This window comes from Dermochelys coriacea, chromosome 9 (assembly GCF_009764565.3).
Source record: "Dermochelys coriacea isolate rDerCor1 chromosome 9, rDerCor1.pri.v4, whole genome shotgun sequence".
Classification (NCBI taxonomy): Eukaryota; Metazoa; Chordata; order Testudines; family Dermochelyidae; genus Dermochelys; species Dermochelys coriacea.
Genome location: NC_050076.1, coordinates 67,971,075 through 67,985,665, shown reverse-complemented (window position 1 = coordinate 67,985,665; position 14,591 = coordinate 67,971,075). Strand labels below are relative to the sequence as shown.

The 14,591-nt window shown below is 39.3% G+C and overlaps 1 protein-coding gene and 1 long non-coding RNA gene across 8 annotated transcripts in view; both read left to right on the top strand.

Moving 5' to 3' along the window:
- DIAPH2 (diaphanous related formin 2) overlaps positions 1-14,591 on the top strand; it is an 835,399-nt gene that overhangs the window by 554,184 nt on the left and 266,624 nt on the right. The window lies entirely within an intron of this gene.
- The window catches only part of LOC122455876, a 42,692-nt gene that overhangs the window by 19,299 nt on the left and 8,802 nt on the right, over positions 1-14,591 (top strand). The gene's annotated exons all lie outside the window — the stretch shown is intronic.

Sequence of the window (14,591 nt, the reverse complement as noted above, 5' to 3'; positions counted from 1 at the left end):
AGGGGATTTTGCAGCCTCCCTGGAAAGTCCATTCCAGAGATTAACTGTATAGGATAGATTTATCTAACCTAAACCTCCCTTGCTGCAGATTCAGCCCATTACTTCTTATCCTATCTTCAGTGAACATGGAGAACAATTGATCAGTGTCCTTTTTATAACAGGTTTCATAGTAGCAGCCGTGTTAGTCTGTATTCGCAAAAAGAAAAGGAGTACTTGTGGCACCTTAGAGGCTAACAAATTTATTAGAGCATAAGCTTTCGTGAGCTACAGCAGACTGGGAATGGATGAGTCATTACACAAAGTAAAACTATTTCCCCATGTCATTTCTCCCCCCCACCCCTCCCCCCACTGTTCCTCAGATATTCTTGTTAACTGCTGGAAATAGCCTACTTTGCTTGTCACCATGAAAGGTTTTCCTCCTTCCCCCCACCTGCTGCTGGTGATGGCTTATCTTAAATGATCACTCTCCTTACAGTGTGTATGAAAAACCCATTGTTTCATGTTCTCTGTGTGTGTATATCAATCTCCCCTCTGTTTTTCCACCAAATGCATCCAATGAAGTGAGCTGTAGCTCACGAAAGCTTATGCTCTAATAAATTTGTTAGTCTCTAAGGTGCCACAAGTACGCCTTTTCTTTTTATAACAGTCCTTAACATATTTGAAGACTGATCAGGTCCCTCCTCAGTCTTCTTTTCTCAAGACTAAACATAACCATATTTTTTTTATTCTTTTCTTATAGGTCAGGTTTTCTAAACCTTTTATCTTTTTTGTTGCTCTCCTCTGGACTCTTTCCAGTTTATCCATATCTTTCCTGAAGTGTGTGGTGCCCAGAACTGCAGACAGTATCCAGCTGAAACCTCACCAATACTAAGTAGAACAGGACATTTATCTCCCATTGCTTACATGCAACACTCCTTTTAATACATCCCAGAATGATATTAGCCTTTTTAGCAACTTCATCACATTGTTGACTCGTATTTTGAATTTGAATCCTGTTCTCCCAAGATACTTGGGAGACACCCCTTCCTGGATTAGTGTCATCTGCAAATTTTGTACGCATACTTTTTATTCCATAATCCAAGTCAATAATGAATATATAGAATGGTACCAGACCCAGGACTGGTTCCTGTAGAACCTCAATAAGTACACCCTCCCAGTTGGGCAGTGAACCCTTGATAACTATTCTTCCAACCACTTGTGCCTTCACCTTATAGTAATTGCATCTAGACCACATGTTCCTAGTTTGCTAGAATGTCATGTAGTACTGTCAAAAGCAAGATATATATCTCATCTACTACTTGCCACCACCACCACTATCCCATAGTTCAGTTACCCTGTCAAAGAAGAACATTGGGTTGGTTTGGTATGATTTGTACATGACAAATTCATGTTGGCTATTCCTTATAACCACCTTATCCTTTAGGTCAGTGGTTTTCAAACATTTTTTCTGGTAACCCAGTTGAAGAAAATTGTTGCGACCCAGTGGAGCTGGGGCAGAGGGTTGAGATGCGGGTGTGAGGCCGGAGATGAGGGTTTGGGGGTTCCGGGTTTTGGTGGGCTATGGGCTGTGGCAAGGGGTTTGGGTGCAGGAGGAGGTCAAGGCTCCAGGCTGGGGGAGCAGGCTCTGGGGTGGGGTTGGGGATGAGCGGCTTGGGGTGCAGGAGGAGGCTCCAAGTTTGGGGGGGGCTCAGGTCTGGGGCAGGGGATTGGGGTGTGGGAGGGGGTTAGGGCTCTGGGCTGGGGTCAGGGATGAGAGGTTTGGAGTGCAGGAAGGGGCTCCCAGTTTGGGAGGGGCTCAGGGCTGGGGCATAGGATTGGGGTGCAGGCTTACCTCCGGTGGCTCCCAGTCAGCGGCACAGAGTGGGTGCTAAGGCAGGCCTTAGCCGGGCAGCACCGCCGACGGGACTTTTAACAGCGGTGCTGACCAGAGCCACCATGACCCAGTGCCTGACATGCCGTGACCCAGTACTAGGTTGTGACCCGCAGTTTGAAAACCACTGCTTTAGGTGCTTACAAACTCATTGTTTAGTAATTATTCCAGCATCTTTCCAGGTAAATTAGGCTGACTTGTCTATAATTCCTCAGGTCTTCTTTGTTCCTGCTTTTAAAGATAGGTACTATGTTTGCCCTTCTCAAGTCCTCTGGAACCTTACCAGTCCTCCATGAGTTCTCAAAGATAATTGCTAATGATTGCAAGATTGTGTCAGCTAGTTCCTTAAGTAACCTGGCCCTGCTGACTTGAATACATCTAACTTATCTAAATGTTCTTTAACCTGTTCTTTCTCTGTTTGGGCTTGCTCCTTCCCTCTTATTATTTAATATTAGTTGTATTGAGTATCTGGTAACCATTAACTTTTTCAGTGAAGAGTGAATCAAAATAAGCATTAAATACTTCAGTTTTCTTGATATAATAAGTTATTAGCTCTCCTTTGCTGCTAAATAGAGGACCTCCACTTTTCTTCACCTTTCTCTTGCTCCTAATGTGAACCTCTTCCTATTGCCTTTTATGTCCCTGGATAGGTGTAACTCATTTTGTGCCTTAGCCTTTCTAATTTTGTCCCTAAATTCTTGTGCTATTTGTAGTCCTGGTTTGATGTGAGTAATTTGATTTGAGGGAAGCTTCACTTCTTGGGAGAGAGAATTAGGGAGGTAAATGGGTCAGCTGGCTGGAAAAGAATGTCTGTACTAGCTAAGATAAGGGGGAACCACTAAGAAACCATTTCCAATTGGAAAAAGAATAATACATAAGATAAGTTGTGGACATAAAGGTGTACATGAACAGTGCGTGAACTGAGCATGCTCTACAGATACTGGTTTCTACAAAACGTGATGCAATGAATAGTAAATGCCAGGTAATGTGTAAATGTATATAAAGGAAGACATTACTGTGTAACTTTGATGTGTGGTATAAGAACATTTATACAAAGTCAGACTAAAGGTCCATCTAGCCCAGTATCCTGTCTTCCGACAGTGGCCAGTGCGAGGTGCCCCAGAAAGAATGAACTGAACAGGTAATCATCAAGTGATCCATCCCCTGTCACTCATTCCCAGCTTCTGGCAAACAGAGGCTAGGAACACCATTCCTGCCCATCCTGGCTAATAGCCATTGATGGACCTATCCTCCATGAATTTATCTCATTCTTTTTTTAACCCTGTTATAGTCTTGGCATTCACAACATCCTCTGGCAAAGAGTTCCACAGACGGCATTGTGTGAAGAAATACTTCCTTTTGTTTGCTTTAAACCTTCTGCCTATTAATTTCATTTGGTGACCCCTAGTTCTTGTGTTTTGAGAAGGAGTAAATAACACTTCCTTATTTACTTTCTCCACACCAGTCATGATTTTATAGACCTCTGTCATATCCCCCATTAATCATCTCTTTTCCAAGCTGAAAAGTCCCAGTCTTACTAATCTCTCCTCATAGGGCAACTGTTCCATACACCTAATCATTTTTTTTATCCCTTTCCAAATCCAATATATCTTTTTTGAGACAAGGTGACCACATCTGCACACAGTATTCAACATGTGGATGCATCATGGATTTATACAGAGGCAATATATTTTCTGTCCTATTATCTATCCCTTTCTTAATGATGCCCAACATTCTGTTAGCTTTTTTGACTGCCGCTGCACATTGAGTGGATGTTTTCAGAGAACTATCCACAATGACTCCAGTATCTCTTTCTTGAGTGGTAACAGCTAATTTAGACCCCATCATTTGATATGTATAGTTGGGATTATGTTTTCCAGTGTGCATTACTTTGAATTTATCAACACTGAATTTCATCTGCCATTTTGTTGTCCCAGTCACCCAGTTTTGAGAGCTCCTTTTGTAGCTCTTCACAGTCTGCCTGGGTCTTAGCTATCTTGAGTACTTTTGTATCATCTGCAAATTTTGCCACCTCACTGTTTACCCCTTTTTCTAGATCATTTATGAATATGTTGAATAGGACTGGTCCCAAAACAGACCCCTAGGGGACACCACTATTTACCTCTCTCCATTCTGAAAACTGACCATTTATTCCTACTTTTTTTTCCTATCTTTTAACCAGTTACCAATCCATGAGAGCACCTTCTCTCATCCTAAGACTGCTTATTTTGCTTTTGGTGAGGGATCTTGTCAAAGACTTTCTGAAAAATCTAAAAAAGAAAAGGAGTACTTGTTGCACCGTAGGGACTAACAAATTTATTTGAGCATAAGCTTACATGAGCTACAGCTCACTTCCTCGGATGCATTCGATGGAAAATACAGTGGGGAGATTCCACCGAATGCATCCGATGAAGTGAGCTGTAGCTCACGAAAACGTATGCTCAAAAAATTTGTTAGTCTCTAAGGTGCCACAAGTACTCCTTTTCTTTTTGCGAACACAGACTAACACGGCTGCTACTCTGAAACCTGAAAAATCTAAGTACTCTATATCCACTGGATCCCCCTTGTCCACATGTTCATTAACCTCCTCGATTCTAGTAGATTGGTGAGGCATGATTTACCTTTACAAAAACCATGTTGATTCTTCCCCAATAAATTATGTTCATCTATGTGTCTGACAGTTTTGTTCTTTACTATAGTTTCAACCAGTTTGCCCGGCACTGAAATCAGGCTTACCGGCCTGTGATTGCCAGGATCACCTCTGGAGCCCCTTTTAAAAATTGGTGTCACATTAGCTATCCTCCAATCATTTGCTACAGAATCTGATTAAAATGATAGCTTACAGACTACTGTTAATAGTTCTGCAATTTCACATTTGAGTTCCTTCAGAACTCTTTGATAAATTCTATCTGGTCCTGGTGACTTATTACTGTTTAGTTTATCAGTTTGTTCCACAACCTCCTCTAATGACACCTCAGTTTGGGACAGTTCCTCAGATTTGTCACCTAAAAAGAAGGCTTAGGTTTGGGAATCTCCCTCACATCCTCAGCCTTGAAGACTTGCAAAACTCCCGTTAGCTAGCTCCTCTGGTATGCATTGTGTCCACCCCTTGCACTTAATCATAATCAATTCAAGTGTAGTTTGATTATATGCCAATAAAGACACCTCAGTGTCAAGTTTGGAGGCTAGCTGATTTCTTAGAAACCAGGTGAATAAGGTCTCAGAAGGTGCCCCAGTATACGGATAAGTGGATAAGGTTTCAAAAGGTATACCAACATACTGGTGCCATGATTCGGATGCACTCATCTGGAGCAGGTAACATATATATCACTTAATGTGAGGATCACAATATAGCATTAAGGGAAATGACATTGGAAATGTTAAAGGAATTAAATGAAGAAATTAGTACCATGCTGGAGAAGTAGGTTAAATCTAAAGATGGACTCCCCAGAGAAGTATTAGGGGGAAACTGGGACCAGGTGAAAAAGGAACTCCAGAGAGTGGGGGAGGGAAAGAATGCTTCGAGAGCACAGCAGAGGTCTGTTGAAGGACTCTTAAATTTTCAAAAAATAGAACCCATTGGCCTCCATGGAAAAAGTAGTATCTAGTTGTTGTGCCCCCCCTCCCTCGGACTCTCCCAAGCAGAGAGAGCCCAAATCAAGGGAGCAGTTTCTCAAGGATTATTTTTGATTGCTAAAACATCACAACAAAATGTGCAACCTTGAGAGGTGAATATAAAAACAATAAAAAGCAAATAAAAGTTGTAGGAGAGGAAACAAACTAAATGGAAAAAATTCCTGGAAGTTCAGGGAGAAACCAACGTCTGTTAACTATTTGTGAAAATTCAAAGTAAAAAGCAGTCATCCATCAAGGACTGTATTTGGAGAGTACAGCTTTGCAGGCAAAGTATACTAAGTTAAGAAATAAGTGAAAATAAATAGCTTAAACCTACCGAAAGGATTCGGCTGAAAAATGTCACTTTGGGATAAAAGCAAGCAATTTAAGCGGAGGGGAAAAAAGATCTTAAAAGCAGCTTTTGCACATATTAACACTGCAGATTTCAGCAGGAATTAACAGCTGAGGGCTATGGAAATGTTTAACAGTGAAAGTGTTAAAAAGAATGTTCAAGTATCAAAGAAGAGAATGACAGGTTTCAGAGTAGCAGCCGTGTTAGTCTGTATTCGCAAAAAGAAAAGGAGTACTTGTGGCACCTTAGAGACTAACAAATTTATTAGAGCATAAGCTTTCGTGAGTTACAGCTCACTTCATCAGATGCTTGCTTTGATAATGAAACAGAGTTATGTCAGCATATCTCAGTGCTTTAACACCCGTGAAACCCTCAGGAAAAAAAAATCAAATTATGCAAAGGGGAAGTCAGGTGATAACTACCACCACTACATGCTTCCCCCACTCCCCCACTTTGCAGCCATTCTAAGAGAAATGGACCCTTCCCAATGTATGTGTCTGCACAAGATCAATTGTGCTGGCTTATGCAGGCAGAGTAACAATCTGATTTGAATTACTGGACTATGAATAATTTAGTCAAAATCACTAAAAAGAAAATAGGGATTTTTGTATGGTTTAGCTGTTTCCAGGTATACTAATGGATGTAACCTGTGTACAGTTGTGTAGAAAAATAATTAAAACAACAAATTGCTAAAAGGGGGTGTGGGAAGAGGGGGAGGAGATGACACCTAGTAAGTTGAAAAAGAACTACTGCCTGTCCAAAAAAAAAAAAAAAAAGTAAGGTGTATCAATCTTTTACTAAAGCCTCAAATAACAAAGATGCAAAACACAAGGGAGTGAAAACAGCAGTAAAACAAAATGTTGCTAAAATACATCAGATATTAGGCCAAAAAAGTCATCTTGCCTGTAAATAACTTATTTAAAGGTTAAATATAAAAATAAAATTTGCAGTTTAGAAATATAAGCAACTTAAATGTCATCTGCTCATAACTTAAATTTAAAAAAAAAATTTTTAAGCACTCCTTCCGTTGGCAGATTTACCGTACATTTTGGTAATTCTCATGTAATGACTGACTGAAACTAGTAACTACTGACAGTCTGATGAGAGTCTTGTCTTGTGAATTATCCAGCAAAACTTCTCTACCAAAAAGTTTCTCACAAACTTTGGGTTCTTATTCAAATCAAATCTTCAAACACTTTGTTTTCTACCCCTCACTTGTTTATGTAGATCTCCACTGCCGTGTCACACATTTACTTTTTTATTTAAACAGTTTTAATCAAAAGTTGTAAAAAAGCTGCATCAAGCTTTTCAAATCAAAATTAAATGAAGCCACTATGGGTTACTGTGTTGGAAGGAACTCTGTTGCCTGCAGGCATTTTAGATATTAAACTTCTAAAAACAACCAACCAACCAAACAAACAAACAAACAAACAAAAAAACCCTAGCAAACAATGTAATTTTTTTTATTGTATGTTCAGACCATTGAATTACAAGTTTCTAAAATTGTGGTAATTTCATTGATTTGTGCTGCTTTGCTCTGTGTGCCTGCATGTGTGTGTGTTGCAACTAAACTCACTTTTAATCTTGGACAATTAAGCACCCAAGTTATGAAATGAGAAAGTAACATCTGAGAGATTGATTTTTGATTTTCTAACAATAGATTTTCTTCATATTTTTACTGATATAAGATCAGCATCATGCCCAGAATGCACAATATTAACTGTACACACTTACACGTTGTGATACGTTATTTAATTATAAAGCTATATGCTATTTCTCAAATAATGCAATATAAGTTTTCTCTATAATGCTGGATAATCCCTGATAGGCTGTCCCTGATAGTTTTGTTCCAAGAATGAGCATAAAGGATGGAGTAAACAAATACTGTTTTTTGAATCCTTGCTCTACTGCTTGTTTAATATTAACATTGGCCAAGACTCTTCATCTCTCCTCTGCAGTTTTCCATCTGTATAATAGGGATAATGATTATTATTTCCTGTTTAGAGCTGTCAAGAGGATTAATTAATAAAGAGGTGACCTGTAAAGGGGGAAAATAAGACTTCTGTTTTTACTTTTTTATAATTCATAATGAGGCATGAAAGTTTGAGAGTGTTGAGAGGTAGGGGGATGGTAATCGTTTCCTTTTTCCCCAAGAAATATTATGAACATCTTCCCTCATTTTTCTGGAGTACTCTTTTGAGAATTGGAGTGGAAGGTTTCTCTGACTACAGTAGAAAGGTCAAGGGTGTTAGAATATTTAACAGAGACATTTTTCTCTCAAGTGTTTGCCTGAGTTTGAATTAAATAAGTGTCATCATAAATCAGCAAAAACAAAGTTTAAACACTGACAACAACAAAAAACAAAAGAACAACAAAAACATTTCTTGCTCATATGTTTTTGCTTCTGTCAAGTCTCCTTGTTTTTTGTGATGTCATATTCCCCCTATTTCTGTATTCCTCCAGCAGAAATAGAGAATTCAAGAACTGATATGTCTAGTGTGTTTTATTTTGGGAGTGGAGGTATCAAGAAAAATATGTTTTGGTCTTTAATCCACCCATACACATAAACACCTTTTCATTTCTCTGCAGGTCATTTTTTAATGTTTTTCATCAAGCAATAGGTATTAAGTATAAGTACTATTTGTGCTGTGTGATCCTAGTTTTATGTTTAATTCTGATTTTTCTTGTCTTTGTGCGTGTAAGTTTGACAGTAAATTAAAATATTTTAAAATATTGTGTTTAAATAATTGAACATTTGACATTGAGTAGGCTTCAAGTACTATAGATTGTGTTCTTGCTGGATTGTACATTGCAATTTATTGGAACATAAATGAAGTAATAGTGGGGAAATTTGAGGAGGAGGAGAATAACTTATGAATGAGAGCAGACCAGGAGAAATTTACCAAATTCTCTTATTTAACATAATTCTACATTTTTTGTACAACATTTTATTCAAAGTGCCACAAGATGGTGTGTAACCAGCTTCTAGAGCCATTTTTAAAGTATAATATATTTTTAAACAAATATAGGTGTTACAAATGAAATTGATTTTTTGTTTTGCCTCTAAAATAAAATATCTTGATTTCGGTGCATTTGGCAGAAATTTTGGAAGAATTCATTTGGCCAAAACAATGTACATTGGAAAATCAGAGATTAAATTTAAAGTACAACACGTGTTTATTACGGTGTAAGATCCTATGGCATAATAAAGAGTTGGCTGTTTGGAGGTTGAAATGTACAGCTAATTTTCCAGAGTAAGCTTTTAAAATGTTACTTATCAATCCAGCAAGTGATGTGGGTCACTGGACTAGGTGAACCACTGGTCTGCCCCAGTTTGGCAGTTATGTTCTTATGAAAAATGCACATGTAAAATAATTGATTATGCTACACAGGAAACTGACACTAGGACTCTTCCTAGAGTTGAGTTGTAACATAAATTAACTAGTCAATTATTGACTGTTCCATTTGACTTTGTATGCCTTAAGAATCTGAAAAGATTTCAGTGTTGTCAGAAACAAGTACTGTCCAGGGATTTTAATGGGTTCATCAGCTGGGTCCTAGTTAGAACTTTCAGTAAATGTTGCTCAGCTGTGCCATCTACCATGTATGCCTTCTGCATAGCATTTTAATCCAGTAAAGTTTCTTTTTATTAACCTGTTTATGCAGTATTTAAAATCTGCATATGAACACCTGATCCCTGCAGTAACCAGAGCCTTTATCATTTATATCTGTGAATAATGACAGCCCGAAGAAAATAGGGTATGTTCTTCATTCTGTTAGTGAACAGTAAGTTTCTTTAACTCGTACAAACACTTAATTTGGACTCCGAAGAATTGTTTCTGAAAGCTAAGTTAAGGTGTAACAGTAAAAGGTAAATGTGCTTTGTGCACTCTTTATGTAGTTTTGGCAAGGTACTATAACTAAGGGCAAGTCTACACACAAAATTGCACTGGTTTAATTTAAAGTGTTTAAACCAGTTTATTTCAACTGATGTAACTTTGTGTGTGGACACTCAAATAGGTTTTTAACCTGGCTAGTACCAATTTAGCTAGTGCGACAAGTAAACAGACATGAGCCAGATTTAAACTGATATGAGCATCTATACACAAAGTTACACTGTTTTTTAGCAAATCGCTATAAAAAATGATGTGGATTATATTGATAAAACTTTGCACATAAACCAGGTTTTAAGGTGTTTCACATAGTATAAACAGTACATGCAAAGTGAACGTCAAGGTCAAATTCCTCAATTTCTGTTCAGTTTTTTTTAATTACCAGCCTTAATTATCTTAAAGTATGAACAAATTGTTGGCTAAATTGAAGTGATTTTTAGCATTTTGGGAATCATCTCAAATTGTTTGAAGAAAAGATATTCTATCACTAGCAGCAAATATGTAACTATATAATATTTTTAAAGTAGAATAAGTATTTAAGAATACATATATGTGTGTGTGTGTGTGTGTGTATATATACTTTTAACTTTTTTTCATTGTACAATTTGATATTTTTATTTTCTTTTTTTTTAATACATTAAATGGAGTGCTAGGATAAACTTAGTAAATTCTACAACATAATATGTGCATAGAATTGGCATATTGTTTGATTGCAGTAAAGTGGTTAAAATATATGCATTGGGCCATATATTCAGGGTCATTGTTCTTAACTGTATAATTTTGCATCCACAATCCATTGGGTCCAAACTTTTGCACCCGCAAATATGCAGAGCCTACCATTACAGTAGAATAAAGACAATGGATTTCAAGAAGGTAGATTTAGCATACTCAGAGAATTGGGAAGTAAGATGCCTTGGGGAAACAAGTGTAAGTGAAAATGGAATTCAGGAGAGTTGACAGTTTTTTTAAAAGAAACATTATTAAGGGCACAAGAGCAAACTATCCTAATGCCATACCAAAGATAAATAGTATGTTAAGAGAATACCTGGCTTAACAAGGAGATGTTAGAGTCATATAAAAAGTTGAGATGGGTCAAATTACAAGTGTGGATATGAAAAAACAATGCAAGCATGTAGGGACAAAATTAAAAAGGCCAAGGCAAAAAATGAGATTAAACTAGCTAGGGATATAAAGTGAAACATGAAAAGATATTAAAAATACATGAGAAGCAAGAGGAAGACCAAGAATAGGATAGGTCCATTACTCAATGGGAGGCAGAGGGGAAGAGACGACAGCAGAAAACATAGCAATGGGTAAAGTGCTAACTGTCTTTTTTGTTTCTATTTTCACCAAAAAAGTTAGTCGTGATTGTGTAAATGAGTGGGAGTGGATCTGTTACTAAAATAGGAAAAGAACAAAGTTAAGAATTACTTAGACAAGTTAGGTGTCTTCAGGTTGGCAAGGCCTGATGAAATAACTATAGAATACTTAAGGAACTGGCTAAAGATATCTGTGAGCCATTAGCAGTTATCTTTGAGAAGTCATGGAGGATGGGAGAGATGCCCGAGGACTGGAAAAGGGCAAATATAGTACCTATCTATGAAAAGGAGAATAAGGACTACCCAGGAATTATAGACAAGTCATCTTAACTTCGGTATCCGGAAAGTTAATGGAGCAAACAATCAATTTGTAAGCACCCAGAAGATTATAAAGTGACAAGTAACAGTCAGCATGGATTTGTCAAGAACAAAATATGTCAGACCAATTTACAATCCTTCTTTGACAGGGTAACAAGCTTTGTGGATAGCAGGGAAGCAGTAGATGTGATATAGCTCAACTGTAGTAAGGCTTTTGATATCGTGTCACATGAACATCTCATAAACAAATGAGAGAAATATATCCTAGACAACCCTCCTCTAAGGTGGGTGCACAACTAGTTGGAAAACCACGCTCAGAGAGTAGTTATCAATGTTTCATAATCAAGCTAAAAGGGCTTATTGAATGTGGTCTTGCAGGGATCCGTCCTGCGTTCGGTTCTGTTAAATATCTTCATAAATGATTTGGATAATGGCATACAGAGTAAACTTATAATTACAGATGATACCAAGCTGGAGGAGTTGCATGCACTTTGGAGGACAGGATTAGAACTCAAAATGATCTTGACAAACTGGAGAAATGGTCTGAAATAAATAGGATGAAATTCAAAATGAGGACAAATTCCAAGTATTGCACTTAGGAAGGAATAATCAATTGCACAAATACAAAATGGGAAATGACTGCCTAGGAAGGAGTACTGAAGAAAGGGGTTTTATAATGTATCACAAACTAAATATGAGTAAATAATGTAATATTCTTGCAAAAAAAGCAAACATCATTCTGGGATGTATTAGCAGGAGTAATGTGAGCAAGACACAAGAAGTGATTCTTCCACTCTATTCAGCACTGATAAGGCCTCAGCTGGAGGATAGTGTCCAGTTCTGGGCACCACACTTTGGGGAAAGACAAGGACAAATGAGAGAAAGGAGAGCAACAAAAGTGATTAAAGGTCTAGAAAGCATGACCTAGAAGGAAACATTGAAAAAAATGGTTTTTTTTTAGTCTGGAGAAGAGAAGGCAAAGGGGGCGTATTATAAGTCTTCAAGTATGTAAATGGTTGTTATAAAGAAGAGAGTGATACATTGTTCTCCTTAACCACCAAGGACAGGACAAGAAGTAATGGGCTTAAAATACAGGAAGGGAGATTTAGGTTAGATAATAGGTAAAACTTCCAAACTGTAAGGGTAGTTAAGCACAGGACTATATTATGTAGGGAGGTTGTGGAATCCCTGTCACTGGAGGTTTTTAAGAACAGGTTATACAAACACTTGTCAGGAATGGTCTCAATAATACTTAGTCCTGCCTCAGTCCAGGGGACTGGACTATATGACCTATCAAGGTCCCTTCCAGTCCTACATTTCTCTGATTCTATGATTTGAACACCTGATTTAAGAATGCAGTCAACTGCTTAGATGTGTAAGTGGTCGAACACACACCATAAATTGTAGCTATAACAATGTAAGACAAGTCAAGGTTCATTTAAAATAAAAGATTGCCGTTAGTTAGTGTATTTTTAAAACTAAGAACAAACCCCATTTTTATATTTTCTAAAAGGCTGGGTTTTAAAACCCTTCTCTCCAAACACTCACATTTTTCCCCTCCCCAATTTTTGCTCCAAAACTGTCCCCTGCTTTTGAAGATTTAGGGCATGATCCAACAGAAACAGTGGCAAAATTACACTGTCAACAGTCAATCCTTCTGTCACTTTTCTTTCCACGCCTGTATTCCAATTCTAGTGAGCACTGTCTTTTCATCTTACAGTTGCAGAATGCTTTTATTTTCTGTGTAGAGAGATAATGGGAGCCCTTTAGTTTAACAGTGGATAACTACTGTGACCTTTACAAAAGAATATTCTCTGTAATTCTTGTTCTGATGGTAGTTGAGTACTGCCACACCCACCAATCCCCCCGTCCACAGAATTGGAATACAGATATTAGTCTACCCTTACAAATTGTTCTTTATTATTATTATAATTTGTTTGTTTGTTTTGTGAGAAAGGGACTAACCTCTAAGGTTCTGGAATTGCCATATCCCCTTGCATTGGCAAGTATAACCCTACCCTTCACAGCACAAAACTAATGTGCATATTGTTCCCGTCCAGTAAGCCATCCCTCTGTGACAGGGGTGGGCAAACTTTTTAGACCTAGGGCCACATCTGATACAGAAATTATATGGAGTGCAGGGTAGGGGAGGCTGGGGAAGGCTATGCCTCCCAAAACAGAAAGGTATGGCCTGGCCCCGCCCCCATTCCTGCCCCCCAGAACTCCCACCCTCATCCAACCCCTCCTGCTCCCCACCCCTGGCTGTCCCCGGGATTCCTGCATCCTATCCAAACACCCCTGTCCCCTGACCATCCCCCCGGGACGACAATCCCCTATCCAACCCTCCCTGCTCTTCCCGTCCCATGTTACCTGTGGGGTGGGGGAAAGGGGGGCTCGGTCCTTTCTGTGTGCGTTTCCCCTTCTCGTTTGGCTGCTCTCCCTGGCAGTCGAGCAGGCTTTGCTCCCTGTCTGGGCTTGGCTGCTGGGGATGGGCCAAGCATGCTGGAGGTGGAGGGAAGCCCTGGCTTGCTCTGCCTCTGTCCCCGGCAGCAGGGCCCAGGCTCCTTGACCGCCTCCCCCTGGGGCACCAGGCCTAGTGGCACAATAGCCGTGCCACCTGGCCGGAGCTGCAGCCATGCTGCCCAGGTGCTGGGGGAACTGTGACTGCTCGGGAGAGAAGGGAGCAGAAGGGGAGGGGCCAGAGGCTAGCCTCTGCCTCACTCACCGCGCTGCTTGCTCCTCTGCAAGCCTGTCCTGATCCCGCTCCCTGGCAGGAGCCCGGGAGCCAGACATGGCCTGCTGGCCGTAGTTTGCCCCCCTCTTCTCTATGATCAGATAGGAGAAAAATCCATTGAAATTAGCACATCAAGGTCTTCATTTTTCCTTTATCCTCTGCCTCAGTTTTTTGGATATGTGTTCCATAGAGGATGTGTTGGGAACATAGTTGGAAGTGATGGTCAGTCTCTTCTGTACATTAAACATCACTCCTGGTTTAGTAGTTTAGGGAAGCAGGGCCCTTAGGAGTATAGCATGGAGCCCGTTGAGTACTGCAGATGCACTGGGCCTCTGATTAATGTCCCAGTCATTGGCATGTGTCGGAAGATATGTGATATTGCGCTATGAATCTCAAGATACCTGTATGTGTGTTTAGTTCTTATCTCCCTGTCTGTTACGTGGAGTTGTGTGAGTGAACTGCACTCTCCAGTCTTTCCTCCCAACAGACG